Source organism: Vicugna pacos, chromosome X, assembly GCF_048564905.1.
Source record: "Vicugna pacos chromosome X, VicPac4, whole genome shotgun sequence".
Classification (NCBI taxonomy): Eukaryota; Metazoa; Chordata; class Mammalia; order Artiodactyla; family Camelidae; genus Vicugna; species Vicugna pacos.
The window spans coordinates 30,808,846-30,828,699 of NC_133023.1; the positions used below are offsets into that span (position 1 = coordinate 30,808,846).

The following is a 19,854-nucleotide window of genomic DNA, read 5'->3' on the forward strand; positions in this document are numbered from 1 at the left end:
CTTCAACTCACTCCCTTTCTCTAGACCAGAACGTGATCACCAAAAGCGGGGTGGGCAGAGCCGGAACGCCCACTCCCCCATCCTGAAGGTTGCAGTCCACGGCGGTTGCAGCTTGCTCTGAAACGCTGCTGAACGTGAGATGGAAGGGAAGGGGTGCAGGGCTGTGCAGAATGCATGCCAGATTTTGCTAAATGCCGAACAGCTGAACAAGTCCCCAGGGCTGAGGAAAGAGCGTTCTCCTTCCCTGCGAGCCACTCACTGGCTCTCGGTGTCTCTCATCAAAGGCTGGTGGTTGGAGGAGGGGGTAGCGGGCTGCAAGTCAGAGCACTCAGCTGGGGTGCCCTGTCACCGTGTGTTGTCCAGGGGAAAGGGGGGCAGCGGGAGTCACCGCCGCTCGGCTGTGTTCACACTGCTCAATGAGAGCACCATAAAACCGGCGTCTGGAGTTTCTAGTCCATCTTTCCTCCAAAAGGTTTAAAGGGAAAACCCAACTCCTGGGGTCTGTTGAACTCTGCAGGGTTCTCCTGGCTCCTTCTCTGTCAACCTGCAAATATTTAATGAGCCTCAACTGCATGCGAGTGATGGAGTTGGAGCTAAGAAGGCTAAAGAGGAAAGAAAGAAACTAGGCGGCCTCAAGACGCAGAGGATGGAGAGGTGAGTTTAGATCTTTCAATTCAATGTTTTCTGGCACAAGAATGCCAGTCATCACCCATCATTTCCCATCGTTTCGGAGCACCTGCTCTGTGCTCCAAGCTTCACGGACCCTGGCTCACTCAGTCCTCCCAAGGACCAGGAGGTCGGTGTAACCACTGCCCACTTGACAGATAAGGAAACTGAGACTCCACTCTGGCAACCTGCTCAAAGGCACACAGTGGATGAGGCTCCGAGTTTGAACCGAATTCTGTTCTTTCTGAAGCTGAGGCCAGACCCTAGAGGTCAGTGGTCCTCACCCAGGGCACACACTAGAGTGCCTGGAGAGCTCTCAGAAACCCCCCTGCCCAGGCCACACTCCAGACCAAATGAGTCTGAATTTCGGGATCTGGGATGCAGGCATTAGTACTTTTTAAAGCTCCCTAGGTGATTCCAATAAGCAGGCAAGTTTGATAGCCTGTGCTCTGTCCCACTGTGGCAATCTTTCTTTCTCTTTCTTTCCTTCCCTCTTTCCAACAAACATGCACTGAGTGCCTAGTGGGCACTAGATGCTCAATAAATGAGCTTCCTTCCCTCGAAAGCAGTGTGTATATGACCCACAGACAATCACCTAGAGTGGTGAGGGATGACCTTCCAGGAGGGGGCTCACAAGAGTGGCCAGAATGGAGACAGAAATTGGGCTGCGGGCTCGGGAGCCCAAAGGCCCCTGATCGGCAATTGTCTGGTTCTGCTCAGAGACTCCAGAAAGGAGGCAGGGCTGGGGTGGGGGGTGGATTTGGTGTTGACCCCTCCAGGCCTGGAAATTTTGTTCCTAAAGTAGCTTCCATCTCTCCGGGAGGATAAAGAGGCGCACCAGTGAAGGCCTAAGCTCAGCCTCAGGGCCCGCAGGGTCTCCCTAGGCAAGGAGGGGAGCTTTGGGGCTACTCCCGCTGCACCTGTCAAGCCGCTGGCGTGAGCTCTGCCAGGCCAAAGGGACCCCTTCTCCACTGACAGAAACAGAAGAGGAGGAGTATCTTGCTTCGTGTCGTATAACCATCTGTCCCGGAAGCCAGGGAACAGCACTGCACATCAACCGTTTTCCAACTAAAAGTTGCTCTGATGGGCATGCTTCTCACGGTCTGCATTCAAAGGCATGCCAGGCTTCCTATGTCAAGTGAGATAAAGTGAATTTTCTTGGGCAGCCAGCAGAAATGTTTTCATCTTTAAGACATAACGTGTAGGGAAAACACTAACCCCCTCACTTAACCAGCATCAGGGAACAATGAGTTATTTTCAAGGAATAAACCTGCAAAGGGGGAGGATATAGCTCGGTGGTAGAGCGTGTGTTTCACATACACGAGGTCCTGGGTTCAATCCCCAGTATTTCTGTTTAAATAAATAAATAAACCTAATTATCTCCCCCCAACCCCCCAAAAAAGAAGAAAGAAATAAGAAATGAATTTGCAGGCTAAGTAAAGATCCCCTTCTGGAAACTTGAAAATGTCAAAAACAAAGTGCCTGTTTTGAAATAAACAAGGTCTAAATGGCGTCACACATTTGCCTGTTTCCTTTGATGACGTGGACACAGTTGAAGTGGTCTCGGCGGCCCACTCACTGGGAACGTGGACAACTGTGTCACAGTCAAAGACAAAGCCGCCTTCTGTGTCCACTTGCCCTGTCACTAGATGGCCCCTCCCTGTTATCCTCAGTGACCTCTTCTTTCTGGTTTCTTCTCTTCTCTTCTTTTGCTCAGATGTACACAATAACCCCTTCCTATAGCTTCCAGGATCCCAGAGGCCTGGTGGTCTATGTTCCACACCAGAACTCAGTACCTCGCCCTCCAACCTGTCCCTGCTTCTCTTGTGTTCCTGACCCTGGTCAGCAGCGCCCATGTTCGCCCAACCATCAAAATCAAAACAAAAACAAAAACGGATGCAGGAGCTGGAAGGGATCTCAGAGGCATCTCATTTGTTAGAACAGCTTGTGAAGTAAGAGTAAAGAGGCTCTGATGAAAAAGGATCCCAACATGGCTGTGGTGAACAGTCAGGGGACTTTTGAGCAGGGAACTCTTCACATATTTTGGCTCTTCTGGATTATTCCAGATATTTGAGGTTGCTAAGGCGAGTAACTTCTGGCTAAGCGAGGTGTCAGGGTTCATGGTTTCTTGTTTGTTTCCTTTGGTTTAAGGCATCAATTTTGTATTATTCCGGAAACAGGCTACAATTCACGGATTTGATGGGCGGTTTTGATTTCTCTCCTCTTGTCAATTTCCCCATTACACCATCCCCCAAAGGGCCAAGCCAAGACTCCCAAACTGGAGAGGGCAGCTGCCGGGCTAGGACCAGTGTGAAGTGAGGGCTAGGCCTCCTCCTTCCTTTTCTCCCTTTCCCTTCCTTTTTCCCACCACCCACAGCCCCACCTGCCTCATGCACCGGTCAAAAGCCAAGGCAGGAGGCAGCACAGCCCCAGAATAAGAGCAAATAAGGCTCTTAAAGTTCCGGAGGGGAGTCACACAGGGGGCAGGGCCAGACACCCTGGCCGACCACCCCATTCTAGAGCTGTCTCAGAAAGAGGATTTGGTCGGTGCCCTGAAACACACCAGGGGCGCCCAGGCCTGACTCACGGTTGTCACGCTTCAAAGATCGAGGCATAAGTTGGATGCCAACTCAGCCATTGGCCACAGGGCCTATTCGTTTCCCTGGGTCAGGAAAACCCACGCCCACCTCCCAACCATCCTCTTTGAGGTTCCTGGGAAACCGAGTCAGCGTGTTGCAGGCGTGTCATGGAAGGGAGAGCCAGAAGTCACAGTCAGTTTCTCTGCCTGGGCGGCACTGCCCAGCATTTCGTGGTTCCAGGATCCTGCACTGGTTCATGTTCTTTTCATCTCTGTTCAGCTGTTGACCTGAAGGCACCAGGTAAATCCTGCTGATTGATGGTTGCTTTCAACCTCTTAACTCCACGTTGACCACTCCCTGCCTTTGACATAATCTACCAGACTGGTCCCAAGATGACAGGTTAGGTGAGAGCTTTCCTTGACATCCCAACGTGGTAAGCCTATGTTATGAGTGGGCCAGGCTGTCCCAGCTGCCCCCAGGCCCACCCCTAGATGAGTGCAAAGAGGAAAGGGTTTGGGAGAGGGAGGAGGTTTAACTGACCAGCAGAGGGGTTCTCATTTTCCCAAGCTGTGCAGCTCTGCGTTTCCTCACAGAAGGCCCCTAGAAACCGACCCCAAGTGCCACTTGTGAAATAAGTCCCTCAGCCTTCCCCACTGGCTTTCAGGGGCCCCGTAGCTGGTCATCAAACTGATTTAAGAGTCTGGATTCTCAGAGAAAGCCTGCAACGTGATGGGAGCAGACATGGGGTGGGGTTCCCCATGAGGCTGACACCCACTCGGCTTCTCCCGAGCCCTGGATCTGCCCCGACCGCTCCGGCCGCCGCCATCCCAGGCACCGCCCATCCTGCCCCGTCACTCACCGGGGGAGCCCTCCTTGACCTCGTGGGAGCCGCCTGAGAGACCAGCCTGGCAGAACAGCTCTCCCACAGCCTCCTCGCCGACCTCCCGGGCAGCTTTTCCGAGCGGTCTCTTTGGCTAACACAGGAGCTTTGCAATAAGACAGGGAGAGAAAGACATGAGGCGCGGGGGTGGGGGCCCTTTCTCCGAGCTTATTAAAAATCTTTTGTGTGCCACAGAATAAGTCCAGTCTTGTCCGTCCTGCTGCCCCAGCACTTAACTTTTTCAGGCCTGATGAGCATAAACGCTTCAGTTAGTCCATGAAACCAAAGACCCTCCTGGCCTTGGACTGCGGCTGGATCGCCTTTATGCGGGCATCGTAATTAGGCAGCCGGCCGACCCCGGTGGCCAGAGGTGCCCGCTCCAGCTCTCCACAGCCCTGTCGTGTCTCTGAGGACCCACACGCTGGGCCAGGCTGCAAGAACCGTCTGGAAGGAAAGCCCGTTGTCAAACAAATCATCGTTCTGGGAACACAAAGCCGCAGGGACCCTCGGGGTGCTGCTGACACTCGGGCCGGCAGCATCAGAGAGCCGCGTCTCCTGTGTGGTGCTGGAGCCCCAAGTTCGGAGACAGAAAGCTGGCTCGGGGCCAAGAGCAGCGGCAGCGGACACCTTATCTAAATAAAGGGAGAGAGCGCGGTGCGCAATGTTATCACAGTCGCACAACAGGCTCCGAGAGGGGAAGGGGTGGGTGGACGCTGCGTGGGTGGTTTCGTGTTGCACGATTTTTTTTTTCTTTTCTTTTGTGGCTGTTGTTTTCTTTTTTATCTACTCAGTTTTGTAGTATTCAACAGCCGGGCGCTTGGCAAAACCTGGCAGCGATACCCACACGGCCCTTTCCAGTCCAAAAGGCTCCTGTCAACTTTTACAACCCTGCGCTAAAACTCCAGGCACGTCTCTTATTGCCAGCACCGGGTTATTTATTTGCCCTGCCTGTCTGGCCTCACATTTTTTCACGTGTGTGTTACCCCCGCAGTTGCTACAACTTCCCTCCGGCCCTTAAAATGCCAGTAACCGCCCAGTCCCATTGAGAGCTGGGAGGTGTTCAGCCTTTCATGGTTTCAGCGTCCTGTACTGGTTCATGTCATTTTCATCTCCGCTCAGCTTTTGACCCGAAGGAAGAGGAAGACTCCTCCATTGTCAAAATGGCTCTCTTTCACTGGAAACCATTGTTACTAATAATAACCTCACCAGGCACGCCGTCAAAGGGCCCGCCGGCCATCCCCTACCCGCGGGGGTTGGGCACACAGGCAATTCCAAGGGGACACGGCTGGCCCGGGTCGGTGGGTGAGGGCCCCAGCCTCAGCCACTCCGGCAGCCCCATCCGTATTCTGGACCCCTGCTCCTGTTCTGGAACTGGGCCTTTCATTCTTTTTTAATCCTTTACACAAACAGAGAGAGAGTGTGTGTGTGTGTGTGTGTGTGTGTGTGTGAGAGAGAGAGAGTGCGCGCGCGCGCACACGTGTGTCTGTCGCTTTGAAATCATCCAAAAAATAATAAAAAGGGTTTTCATGGTTGAGCCTGACCCGGTGCAATGCAGAATATATTATTTCTTTCAGAGCATGGATAGCGGATCTGCACGTGAAACACAGATCAAACACGGCCCCCAGAAACAATGGTAGGAAGCATAACCAGAGTGAATCGATTCCTTGATCCTGCTGTACCAAAAAATTAAAGAGGAGCACTCCTGGGGTTTCTAACCCAGATACGACTTCAGCCACAGCTGTGTTTTCCATGTTCTGAGATCTCTTGCTCTGCCTCCCTTTTTCTGTGTATGAAATGTGGATTAGAGTAAGCAGTGTCAAGTTCTGGCTTTAAAAAAAAATTAAATAGCTCTACCCCTTCACCCTCAACACACACGCACGTGCACGCACACAAACACACACACACACACACACACACAATGGCTTGTTTCACCTTTTCCCCACAACTCAACGCAAAACTGGACAGACTCTGCCACTTGCCCCCATCAAGACAACAAGAAAGAGAGGGCAGAAAAGTCCCTGGCAGGCATCGGGGAAAATCCTTAAAGCAGCGAGGATTCTATTCCCCAGCCTGCGGCCCCGTCCTCTCTCTCTCCATCCCCAAGTGATGGCCCCTTCGCTCTCAGAGATCTGTTTAAATATGTAGGTGGTCTTGCTCAAGTTGGCTGGTTTTATGTCGGCATTGACCCCGGGCTGACCCCATCCCCAAAGATCCTGGATTGCCCAGCTTGGCTGAGTGCTGGAGGGTGGAGCTCGCAGCCCGCCCCCAGCCTTCTGATGGGCCACCAAGGCCACCCTGGCGGGCTGGTCAGCTGCAGCCAGCGTCCTCTTCTGACCTCTGCTCTAATCCTGAGGACGCCCTTTATTTAGACACCACAGCCCAGCCTGATCCTCAAGTCCCAGATTTGTTCACTGGAGACAAGCCAGCAATGGCCAAGGGCTGGCTCCAGAGAGCTCTTCAAAAGAGACCTCAGGAGGGCAGGCCCGGCTCAGGCAGGCTCTGGCTGAGATGCACCAGAGGTCACAGGTTTGAGTCTCCGAGGCCTGAGTTCAAATTCCAACTCTCTCACTGGCCATGACCTTGGGCTGCTGTGTAATCTCTCTTCTCCTGTGTCTGCATTTGTTAAATGGAAGAGGGGAAGATCACGAAAGGATGGAGAAGAGAGAGACTGAGTGAAGCAGCCGCAGGCCAAGGAAGGCCGGCAGCCACCAGAAGCTGGAGGAGGCAAGGGCCCAATTCTTTTCTGAATTCTCCAGAGGGAACGCATCCCTGCTGGCACCGTGATGTCTGCCCAGTGAAACCGATGTCAGACTTCTGGCCTCCAGGACTGTGAGAGAATAAACTTCTGTTGTTCTAAGCCACTGACTTTGCAGTCATTTGTTACAACAGCAATGCTAGACTAATACCAGCTTCCATGAGATGGGCTGTGACCTGGCTGTCTGATCTGAACGGGCCTCACAAAGAGCTGGTAAAGTGGTGGACGAGGCAGGCACTATCCGTTTACTGATTAGGGATTGAAGGTGCCTAGAAAATTAAAGTTCTTGCTCAAGGTCACATGCTGTTTGGTGGCAGGGCCATGACTAGAACAGTCATCAGATTCTGGACAGGAGGCAGGCTCAGCCCCCAGTGGGAGCTGGGCAAGGCCTTGGAGGACCTGGAAAACGCAGAAACCACTGTTCCAGCCCCTTCCTGGCCGTGGTGTTTGTATTTGGACAAATGCTGCGGTGGAGGGCGTGCTGCGGGGTGGAGGTCCCACGTGAGTTGCAGCTCTCCTCCCAGAGGAGAGGGAGTCCAGGGACGTGAATTCTTCCTCCATGACTCACCTCCAAACCCTGTCAGGTCTCCAGGGCCTCAGATTCCTCCACAGTGACACGGAAATCCTAACACGGCTGCCCCCTCTTCAAGGAGCCATGGGATCAGAGAAGGTGCACCTGTACAGGAATGCCCGACAGACATGAGTGGGTTACCGGGCCCCTCTCTCCCCACCAGGACTCCTCGGGAACGGAAGGGCCACAGGGAAGCTTGCCAGGGACACCACGCAGAAGACCCGCCGGGAAGCCCTGCTCAGTCACTTACCCACGGCGGGGGCCCCCGGCCACAACCCCTGGCGCGGCCCAGAGGATCTTCCTCTTTCTCGCTCCCTCACTGTCTTATTCCCTCATGCTCTCTGCTGCCATGGACGCCCCCGAGCTCCCCCTCAGGATCTGGCTGAAGCCAGACTTCCCCTAGAACGCCATCCTGCCTCCTCCTCCGCCTCCTCTGCTTCCCTCACTCCCTCCCTGGTTTCCCCCGAGAGCGCGCTCGCCATAAATCACACGCACGTGATTCCCCATCTCAGGCTCTGCCGCTAGGAAATTTTTATCTCAGATACCACATTAGGTTCTAGGGGAGCAAAACCAGTGAAGACCTGCCCCTGCCCTCCAGGAGCTTCTGACCTCATGGGAGAAACAGCATGATGACAAATCCGGGACGAGCTCCAGGGTCCTAGGTGCTATGATGGCGGTCTGCTCAGCCCACCAAGGAACAGGTGATCCGTTGCATGTGTGGAGGGGTGATCAGGGAAGGCTTCATAGAGGAGGGGGCCCAGGTTAATAAGGAAGCAGGGGAGGGAAAGGAAGTGAAAAGAGAGCAGGAGAGAAAAGATAGGGCCACAGTCCAGCCCATCTGTGACCTGCCAGCTGCTGTGTGGGGCTGGAACACGGGGTGACTAGTGTGGGCCACACTGAATGAGACTGGAGGAGTCGCAGGGCCTCATACAGCTGGCCTCCGGGGGCTCAGCCAAGGAGCTCCAACTGTCTCCTGTGGGAAGTAGGGAGCCATTGAAGGTTTTAGAGAGATCCAGTTTTGTTTCTGAAAGCTCACCTTGGCTGCAGAGTGGAAAGAAAGATTTGAGCAAGGCAGCTGGAAGCAGGGGTTCGGACAAGATGACCTCTCAGGTTCCTTTCAAACTGGAAGTTCTAGAAGTCTCCAGGGAAGATAGGAAGAGCTGTGGGACATGGAGAAGAAAGAACGGCAAGAGCTGGCCAGTAGCCAGCTCCCCTCGACGACAGCTCTCAGGAGAGAAGGGCAAACAGCAGGAGGAAGCAGCAGGCAGAGGGCCTGTCCAAGTGCTGGGCTGGACCACACACTCCAGCCCTGACCCAGAGCCCATCAGGTGGCCAGGCCCTGAAGTGGCCCGGGGCTGGCATGCAGGGCAGGAAGACAGACGGGGACAACAGGGTGATGATGGACTAGGAAGATGCCTTGTGAAGCCCTGGGATGGAGCCAGGTGGGCGCCGGACCCCTTTTTTCTCTGAGAGTCCTTCTCCGCCCCTGCCCACAGCGCCCAGCATCTTTCCCCTCCCCCGGTGGAGCAGCTGTTGGGGGGGGGGCTGTTCTGGCCACCGCCAGTGTCCTGAGAGGACCAGGCAAGGCTCAGACCTCCCCTGCCCCTCGGAGGGAGGCTCAGCTTGTGGCCTTTCTGCAAGTCTGGTGACAGCAGAGCCAGAGAACAAACAGACAGCAAATGGGCCGGGATGGGGGGGAGGGGGCCGCTTGCTCGTTAGAATGCAAAGCACTTCCTTCCGCAAGCCTCTCTCCAGTGCCCTGGCCGCTCTTGCCAAGAGCTGTGTGTAGAGCGGCGGGGAGCAGGGCAGGACAAGGCGCCCAGAACCAGGAGTCCCAGGAAGACAAGGAGATGCTTGTCGGGGTTCTGGGAACCAGCGGAGGCAGCAGGGCTCAGGACAGGCCCAGGCTGCCTGCAAAGGCAAGGTGGGGAGCCCTGGCTCCCAGGGAGGGGCACTGGGAGTAGGGGAGCAGCACCTCACCCCTTGGCATCCCACCCACTGTCCTTTCTGCCTGACTCCCTCTTCCCTGTCTTTCTAAGACCCCCCGGGGCAGAAGGAGCCAGCTTTCATTCCTTTCCCTGTCATTCTGCAAACAGAGAAATCCTCCTAAGTCAGGTGGAGTGGGAGGGGGGGCGGGGGTGGCGAGAGAGGTGGGACAGGAGTAGGGTCTCTACCATGCAGCTGTAAGTTAGTCTCACCCCTGCCCTCCAGGAGTTCCAGTCTAATGGGGGGGCGGGGAGACAGATACAGTCACGACCACCCACGGTGCAGTAAGCTGTGGCGGGGTCGGCGAGGGGGGGGGAGCACCACCCTAAGGCTCTAAGCGGCTGCCCCGCATTAACACATTTTGTCCTCGCCAGCGCCCTGAGGCAGGTGCTAAGGCTCGCCCCATTTTACAGATGAAGCAGTTGAGGCCTGGAGATGTTAAGCCACTTGCCCAAGGTCACACAGGAAGAGTGGGATTTGTCCCAGGTGGCCTCGCTCCCCAAGTCTGTGCCCTCAACCACCAACCCAGACAAAGGAAAAATGGCATCTCTTGTCTTCATGACAGCATTGGTGGGAGGTGGCAAGCAGAGGGTCTTGAGTCAGGTAGACCGCTGTGTCACTCTAAGTGGCCTTAGGTGAGCCCCTTGCCCTCTCTAAACCTCAGTTTCCTCACCAGTCAAATGGGGACAGCAACAGTACAGCACCTTCCTGGGGGGCTGCTGGGAGGAGGAGAAAAGGAGGGGATGGAGCTCTGAGGACCAGGACCACCAGTAGACAGCTGGATCTGCATGCGCCTCCAAGAGTTTTCAGGTAAATTCATTCTACTTGACCTTGACAGAGGAGGAGCCAGGTGGGGACTGTGGGGGCCAGGCGCCAGGGCCCGTGGAGGGATGAGGGCTTCAGGAATGGCTTATAAAGGGAGGCAGGACTGGCTTCTTTCCTGAGAGATAGCCGGGTCCCCAGAGCGGCTCCCCCCTGCCACCTACCCTGGCTTCATCTCACCCCACGGACTCCTGAGCCATCACACAAGGGCATTGATCACCCCCTTCATAGGGGGAGGCCAAGACTCAGCAGCCCCAGCGTTTAAGGACCAGGAGCCCCCTATTCAGCCGCCATTCAGATGACAGACCTGAATCTGAGGGCGAAGGCGAGGGAGGACAGGATCCGCAGGAGTAGGGGAGGGGAGCGGGGGAGGGGGAGCACCTGCTACAGAGCTACAGAGCCTGCCTAGGATTAGCTCCCCGCCCCCCTCCATGCAGGAAAGCCCCCCTCAGGCCGCCACCCCCTGCATGGGGATTTGCAGACGGCTCCCTGATGCGATCGAGGACCCTCCCTGGCTGGCATCCACCAGCCTCAGATGCAATTAGGGGAAAATAATGTGTAAACAAGAGCTGGAACCTGTGCTGCTGTGGGTGGGCACCAGCGGCTCCCCCGTGGGCTCCCAGCCCTGGGCTGCCACCCACCTCTGTGACCTCACAGCTCCGTGCCCTTGAAGGTCTGTGCCCTCACAGCTCCATGACCTTGCAGTTCTGTGACCTTGAAGCTCTGTGACCTTGCACCACTGTGACTTAACGCTGGCTGTTCCTTTGCTGAGAACATTCCCCACCCCATTTGTCTGCCTGCAAACATCCTTCTCCAGCCCCATCTTCTGCACAGCACCGTGTCTGATGAAACCTCCCCGTCGCACGCACACACAGATGCAGACATACAAGTGGGCTGAAGTTCATCTCCCTTTCCTAACGCCCAGGTTGTGGCGTGTATACACCTTAGTTGAAGGCAGTACCTCACGGTATTACATGTTTTCCTTTGACCTGTCTGTCCCCCAGTCCCAGTTCTCTATTGCTTCATAACCAATTACCCACAACTTAGTAGTTTAAAACAGCGGCATTCATTTTGCTCGCCAATCTGCAATTTCAGCAGGTGCGGTGGGGACGGCTCATCTCTGCTCCACTCAGCGCCAGCTGGGGCAGATGGAAGGCTCGCGCTGGCTCGTCTGAAGGCCCCTCTCATGTCTGGGGATTCACACTGGCTACTGGCTGGGATGTCGGCTAGGGCAGAAGCCATAGCCCCGACACGTGGCTGCTACGGGCCGCCCCTGGGCTCCCTCCCAGCATGGCAGCCGGTTCCGAGAGGGAATACCCCAAGACCAGGCAGAAGCTCTAATCCCCTTTAATGGCCTCACCTCAGATGCCACACAGCATCACTTCTGACATAATCACGGGCCCTCTGATTCCCAGGGAGGGAATGCAGAGCCCACATTTCAGTGGAGGAGTGTCCGTGGCCCGCTGGAAGACAAGCACGTGGGACGGCATGCTTGGTGCGGCTACCTTTAGGAAGAACCGTCTGCCATAATCCCCGACTGGACGGTAGCATTCAATGGTGCTAGAAAACAATGCTTGCAGAAAGAGGGGAAGGACTGAGGGAGGGAGGGAGGGAGGGAGGGGGAAGAGAGAGAGGGAAGGATTTTATAACAGAAGGGCAAAGACTCTTTAAAGCTGGAAGCTACTGAGGAGATCACCTAGGCTATCTCTCCCATTTTACAGATTAGACAACTGAGGTTCAGAGGGGTACACACCCTGCCCAAGGGCACAGAGCCAGTTCAGTAAGATCTAGTCTCTGAATCCCTCTCCTCCCCGTGGTGAAGAAGGGATGGGCCCCTTGACACTTATCTGAGGTCTTTGGCCTGCCCAGTCCCCAGACCAGTGCCATCTTGGTGTTTTGGGAACATTAGCCTCTGTCAGGATGGGCTTAGCCAGTCTGACTTGTGTCCTTATAAGAAGAGGAAATGTGGACACACAGAGGGACGACCCCAGGGATGTGAGCACAGGGGGCAGACCATGTGAGGACACCGTGAGAAAGCAGCCGTCTGCAAGCCAAGGAGAGAGGCCTCAGGAGAAACCAGCCCTCTGACACCTTGATCTTGGCCTTCCAGCTTCCAGAACCACGAGAAAATAAATGTCTGTGGTTTAAGCCACCCGGTTGGTGGTATTTTGTTTGGCCGCGTGATGTGACGCTCCTCCAGGTAATTCCCACACTGACATTTTGGTATCTATCACTCTCTAGTGAGTTTGGTGAAGAGTCTCCTGCCCAGCTGCTTTGAGGGTTTGATTAATGTGACGTAAGTTCACAGAATGGGCAGAGGAACAGGGAACCCAGTTCTGACCCTGCAGTGACGAGGCATGGGCTGTGCCCCCCGCGGAGCCCAGCCAGGTGCAGCCAAGGTGTGTGGCGGCCCAGAGAGGGCAGCCAGTCAGCGCCCGCCTGTCCTCGCCTCACCCACCACTCCCGCGTCCGGGAAGGAGCGGCCAGCCTCAGCCGGGCCTTGGCCGAGATCCCATGAGCCTGGTGGAGAGACGCTGAAGGGACAGATAAAGGACGTGGGTCTGAGGTTGAACATTCAGAGTGTCTCGGCATCGGCAGGGATGACAGATGTTTGTCATGTGGGCCGCAGCAGGCTCCTCTCTGGCTTCTGTCCCCTTGGCACTTCCCACGGCCTCCCGCACAGCTCTGTGCTGCAGTTTCTCCCCCTCCACATGGGATGCTGCTGGTCAACCCCAAGGGACAGCAAGGGCCTCCAAGATGCGATGTCCGCAGAGCGCTGGAGTTTCTAAGGCACAGGAGGTGATCACCAGGGTGGCGATAACTGTCACTGCTGTCATTTCCTGCACTGGCATCTCTCAGAGTGATGCTCACCAGAGGCTCAGTTCATCCACCCCGCCCTGCCCCTGCCCAGGTCAGCTCTCTCACTGACACCCACTGGGCTTGGATCACTTGCTTAAGGTTTTCGGCACCCAGAAAAGCAAGCAGAGCGCCGAGAAGGCTACAGCCCTGCTGGGAGGCCTGCCTCTGAGGGACAGGACCCCAGCCCCCAGCCACCAGCCTGAGCCTTGGGCTTCCAACAGAAGCCATCCACGCACTCACCCAGGGTGGCCTGGGCTCCTGGGCTGGGAGAGGGGGGGCTGCTCAAGGGGTGAGGTCACACGGGGACGTCTCTTCCTGTGGCTGAGGGAGGGAAGGCAGGCAGGTGGACACCCTGCAGAAGAAGAGGTTTCAGCACACCCTTTCCAGAAGCAACCACGGGAACGTACAGCAGAGGCCCGGGGTCCCTGAGCTCCATCCAGCCCGGAGCTCAGCCCTGGCGGAGGACCTCGTGGGCGGCACCTGGTTTCTTCCTCACAATGACTTCCACAGAGGATGCTCTATTGTAGAAGGTCAAACTCAAGTTCATCAGAGGGGGGAGGGGAGAGATTTGAGGTCACACAGCTGGTAAGAGGCAGAGCCCAGATTCAAAACCAGGCCAGTCCAATGCAGTTTCTGTGCCCTTAAATTCTACCCTATGCTGTGGCACCGGGGAAAAGAGGCACCGTTGGTGGCTGCATGTGTCTGTGTATGCACATGTGCATGCATGTGTGCGTGTGTTTGTGTGTGTGTTTGTGTGTGTATGTGTGTGAGTCCGGAGTCGCTGAAATACAAGTAAAAACTTAAACAGCACTTCACCATTTAAAAAATTCATCAGCAGTTCCTGGCGTTTAGGAATTTTTCCCTGGTCCCGATTCACAGCCACATTCATGGGCTTCCCTTCTTTGGTCCCTTTCCTCTCCTTTCCCCGTTGCTTCTCCACTTGCAGACCACCCCCTGGAAATTCTTCCTAATTTTGCAGACAGAGCGATTCAGTCCTCACTTGGCCTCACTCACCCACCCAGACTGAGGAAAGGCCCGGGAAGGCTCATCAAAGTGTGGCGATAGTTTTACGGCAGCCAGAGGAAACCACCCCGGTCTCTGCCCAGCCCACCCTCTGCTGCCTTCCTTACTCTCCGCGGCTCCTTACGCTGGAAAAAGGCATCCGCTAGAGCAACCATGTCACTTTCCGGATGAGGACACCGAGGTCCGGACTGGCAACATGGCCTGTCCAAGGCCAAGAAACACATTTCTGGAGATTGGGGGCTAGAACGCAGGGACAGAGATGCCAAGATGTTACTTAACCCGGTACTTCCTCTTCACAGTCCGTGGGCTGTGTCTGCAGGACTGGCTCCGGTTACTCCAGTGACAGGAAGCCTGTACTCATTATCTATTACTTGGTAACAAATTGCTCCAAAACTTAGCAGCTTGTAACAGCAAACATGTATTATCTCACCCAGTTTCTGAGGGTCAGGAATCCGGGAGCAGCCTGGCTGGGTGGTTCTGGCTCAGGCTGCAGTCAAGCTGTTGTCTAGAGCTGCAGTCTCTCAAGACTTCACTGGGGCAGGAGCGTCTGCTTCCAAGCTCACTCACGTGGCCGTTGGCAGGAGGCCTCAGTTCCTTGCTCCCTGGGCCTCTTCGTCGGGCTACTCATGACGTAGCCGTCCCCAGAGCCAGTGATCCATGAGACAGAGCCAACCCGAGACAGAAGCAGCAATCTTTTTATAACCAAATCTCGGAAGTGATATGCCATCACTCCTGCCATATGCTATTGGTCACCCAAACCAACCCTCACCAATGCAGGAGGGGACTGTACAGAAGTGGGACTCCCAGGAGGCAGGATCACTGAGGCTGCCAACCACAAAACCCAAGAGTGTAGTGGCTTAAACAAGAGAAAAATGTTTTCCCCTTTCTCCCTTTCTCACAAATGAAATCTATGGGACCAGTCCAAAGTAGGTATAATGTTCCATCTTCATGAGCGTTCCAGGCCTCTTCCATCTTGTTTTTTTTTTGCCACCTCCTAGTCCAAGATGGCTGCTCCAGCTCTAGCCATCACATCTGCACTCCAGCCAGCAGGAAGGAAAAATGCCCCCCTTCCCTTTAGGAACACTTCCGGGAACTTGCACATGGCATGTCTACTTACATCCCCTTGGCCAATTATTAACCACTTTCTAGCCTGCAAAGGAGGCTGAGAAATGTAGTCTTGATTTCACACAGCCTCTGTGCCCATAAAGAATTCAGGGGCTCGATTACTGGGAAAAAAAATAGACGTTGAGGGTCAACTGTCAATCTTTGTCTTTGACAACCCAACAAAGGCTAGGAACTTTCCCTTTCTCAGAAACAAAGAAATTATGTATGTGCAAAATTGTGCATACCAATTCGACGGCTTGTGAACGCCTATGAGGTCAGCTCCTGGACCTCACATGAAGAATCTCTATAGCTCTGGCCAGGACCTCATCCTATTCCTGTGTGTGAATGGTGTGGACACAGACCCTTGGGGCAAGGTCCTAGGAGAGGGCAAGGAGTCCTCCAGGACAGCCCCAGCGTGGTTCCTTGCCGGTGCGTGGGCAGCATCCTCTTACCTGGTAGGATGTTCCACCCCAGGAGTCGCTGTGCCAGCATCTGACAGAGGGAGGACCTCACTCTCCACTGGTGACTTAATGCAGCACAAGGGCTGATATAGAGGGAACTGAAATGGGTTAGTGTCATGGGTTACGCTGAGAGACAACTCACTGGTGTTTTTAAGAATCAGCAAATAGCAGTCCTTGGAATTCCAAATCAGCTTTTCTCTGCTGATATTTCAAATGCCAGGTTACAAGCACACAGGCGCGGAGCCATTCTCGACAGTACTCGAATGAATCATTCTTTTCCTGGAACTGAAACACAGTCCAAGGTTAAAACCACAATGAGATACCACTTCACATCTCCTAGGATGGCTAAAATTAAAACTGACGACACCAAGTGCTGGCAAGGATGAGACGCAGCTGGAGCTGCAGGGCATTGTTGATGGGTGTGTAAAATGGTACAGCTGCTTTGGAAAACGGCTTGGCGAGTTCTTATAAAATTATAGATGCCCTTGCCGTAAGACCCGGCTACCTCACCCCTGAGCACCTACACAGGAGAGATGAAAGTATGTGTCCACAAAAAGATTTGAACGTGCATGTTCATGGCAGCATTACTCACAACAGTCCCAAACTAGGAACGAGCCAAGTGTCCGTCAACGAGTTAATGACTATACAAACTGTGGTCCATCCATACAATGGAAAACTACTCAGGAACCAAAGAGAGCAGACTCTTAAGAGATGACAACAACTTGGGTGATCTCAAATGCCTTATGCTGCGTGCAAAAAAGCCAAACGTGGAAGAGGGCACACTGTATGATTCCATTGATGTGAAAGTCAAGGACAGGCAAAATGAAGCCAAGGGGATAGAGAAAGGAAGGAGCATGAGAGAATGTTCTAGGGGTGATGGGAATAAGTTAGCTCTTGATAGGAGGATAGTTTCCACTAGAGAAATCTTTTGCCAAAATTCCTGGAACCTTAGCACTTAAGATCGGTGCATTTCACTGTAGGTAAGTTACCCCTGAGCTTAAAAAAAGATAAAAGAAAAAAGATCTGGAAAAAATGCAGGACCCCACAGACCAAATGCTAGCTAGCTGCCTGCCCTCCATGCCGGGCCAAGATCAGTGCTGGGTCAGCCGTGGCAGTGCAAACTGCGAGCTACTATGACCTGCCAGGGAAGGGGCTTCCATTCTCAGACAGCTCCAGCCAGTCAACATGCAAGTAGTAATGACACTAACAGAGCCGCCTGAGAGCCCGCCTGCCCGGGTTCTGCTCAACGTGGTCCCTCTGCTTGCAGCAACGAGCTCCCCCCAAATGCACGGGAGACTCAGACTGGGACCCACTGTGTCCTTTCCACCCTCATCAGCCTTGAAGAGGCCACCAGCATGACCAGAAGGGAGCGAGTATAGACGCCCCGGTGTCAGCATCCATCTTCCTGAGAAGGAAACCGAGACCCAGAGGGGCAGGGCCTTGCCAGCTGTCACCCAACCCCGTCCCCGGATTCCCACTCCAGTGCTCACATAGCCACAGACTTCCTCTTTGGCTCAGTACTTTCCCATCAACATTCCCAAAGCTACTGAAATGAACCCAAAAAGCCTGTTTTCCTTCATTTTCTCTTAAAAGGTTATGCTGTTCCCCCCTCAAAAAAGATCATTTCGTGGTGGGAGTGGGTTTCCCTGCAGATAGATTACAGTCCTTTGGGGCCAGAGTGTCACAAAAATAAAGCTGCCCAAAAGTTGCGGGGCCTTTCCTCAACCCATGAATCAAAAGCAGCTCGTGCTTCTACACATCCCTGTCCGGTGCGGTTAAGGCAGGTTTCAAACTGGTTGAGTCAGAGAGCGGGCCTGTCAGAGGAGGCCTGCCTCCCGTCCCGCAGCTGCAGGATGAGAAGATGGCCAAGTCGGCATCCAGGGAGCCTCAGAAACCCTCTTCCCTTCCCAAAAGGCAGGCACCTCTTGAATCTCTTCAGCTCACACTAAAGGGGACCAAAATGCCAATTTCAAAGGACCTTTCCTCCAGACTTGAGTGACAGATGACATTTGCATGTCCAGGTATCTTGGAACTCCCTCTTCCCCTTCCCTCCCGTCTTGGAGCTGCACCCGTCTCCCTCCTCCACATGTGCAATCTAGAAACCTCACCCTGCTCCCTGTCCTTGTCCCTTGTGACTTTCTAGACTCTATACTTTTAATATGGATCGGCTGCAATTCATTGACTCCTACTTGCCAGGTGCTACAGCAGTTAGCCAGAATTTCTGGATTGCAAACAACAGAAACAGAGTCTGACTGACTTCGGCAAAAGGGAACGTGTTGGAAGATGATTGGAAATGGACATAGAAAATCGGAAGTCTGGAGAAGAAAGTTGGCATTGGCAGGGGCCAAGGCAGACCCAGAGACAAACTGCATCGATGCTTCTGCTCAAGATTCAAATGCCAGGCAAGGGTATCAACTGGCAGGGCCGCTTTGGACGACAGTCTGGCAGCTTCTTACAAGGTTAACCATACAACCACACTACGACCCAACGAGTCCACTCCTGGGTGCCTGCCCACGAGAAACGAGAGCATGTGTCCAAAAAAACACCTGCACAGGAATGTCCACTGTATTCGTAATAGCTCCAAAGTGAAGTCAATTCAAATATCCATCAACTGGTGACTGGATAAACAAATTGTGATGTAACGGTCTAATGGAATACTCCTCAGCAGTAGAAAGGAGTGTGCTAGCAGCACTCACAACAGTGGGAATGAATCTCACATTAATATGTTGAGCAAAAGAAGCCAAACTCGAGAGAACACATGCTGTGTATGATCCATTTCTATAAAATCCAAAAAGAGACAAAACTAACCTACAGTGACAGAAATCAGAACAGGAGCTGCCTCTGGTGACCAATAGGATTCTCTGGGAAGGGGACAAGGGAACTTTGGGAGAGGATGGAAATGTCCTATATCTTGACTGCGGTGATGGTTTCACAAATGCATATATTTGCCAAAACTCATCAAACTGTACACCTTCTGTGCATTTCAATGTATGCAAATTAGGCTTTAATTAAAAAATTAAATTAAAAAGAATCGCAAGCAGGTCTTGTGCCAGGAGCTGGAGATATGATAGCGAACAAGGCAGGCAGAGCCCCGTCCAGGGGGAGCTTCCGTCTGGCCCCAAAGCTAATAAGTGACAGAGCTGGGAGCAAACTGACATCCTCTTGCCTCCCAAGTCACCTCGCGATTCCCTCAGCGTTGCCCTGGACAGCACGCCCCAGAGTGTGACAGGCGCCCCCAGGGAGGCGGCGGCCAGCTGCTCAGAGGCCAGAGGTCGGTCCTCCCGAGGGCTCCAGGCTGCCCAGCACAGCCCAGCCGCTCAGGGAGGAAACACGTCCTCAGAGCCTGCCACCACCCCCATGCACAGCAGGGGCCAGGCCTGTCCCTCCCCCTCTTGAAGACTTCTGGCCCCCAGAATCTCACACAAGAGGGAAATTTCAAATCTTTATTTCAGAGCAGAGGAAATAGAAAATTCGCAGGACCAGAAACAAGAATAGGATTCAGAAAGCCCCAAACTATTAAAAGATTTTCTCACCCATTCTGGCCAATTAAGAGGTGGGCAGAGAGAGGTCTAAACAGGAGTCACAGAGCCCCTCAGAGACTGGGGTGGTAGGACAGGCAAGGCATTCGCTTTGCAGAGGGTGACCATCCGCCGTCTCCTTGGACTGAGGTCCTGAGAGCATCATCAGAAAGCGGTCAGTTACTTGATGACCATTCAGGCTTCTGTCACCCTGGTCCTTAAGCCCCTAGAGCCTGGAGTGGCCAGGATAGCCCATCCCAGTAGAAACTGTCACCTACCTAAGCCCCAGATCCCCCAAACCTGGCCAGATAGTAGCGCATCAGAGAATGTTCTCGAGATTACCCGTGTAATTCCTTCCACCTGGTAATGTCCCGCAGCCGCCGTCATCCAATCAGCCCTGCCTGCCTTTGTGAGGTCGGTATTGCCGTCCCCTTATGATAGATGGGGAAACTGACTCTTCGAGAGACTTTCATCTTTGCTCTGAGAGATGCGGACAGGAAGAGCCGAGTCAGGGCAAGAGCCGAGATCTTTCACGGTCTGCATTTGGAGCTCTTTTCTCCGCATTTATTTGCACTGCCGGAAACGTTCTCAGGCCCAAGAACCTTCAAGGATGGCAAGGCTGACCAAGGG

The 19,854-nt window shown here is 54.0% G+C and overlaps 1 non-coding gene across 1 annotated transcript; it reads left to right on the plus strand.

Annotated features, from left to right (window-relative positions):
- The first annotated feature begins 1,946 nt into the window (after nt 1-1,946).
- On the plus strand, nt 1,947-2,019 carry TRNAV-CAC (transfer RNA valine (anticodon CAC)). The gene has a single exon. It is a non-coding gene; the product is annotated as a tRNA-Val (tRNA).
- The last annotated feature ends 17,835 nt before the right edge of the window (nt 2,020-19,854 follow it).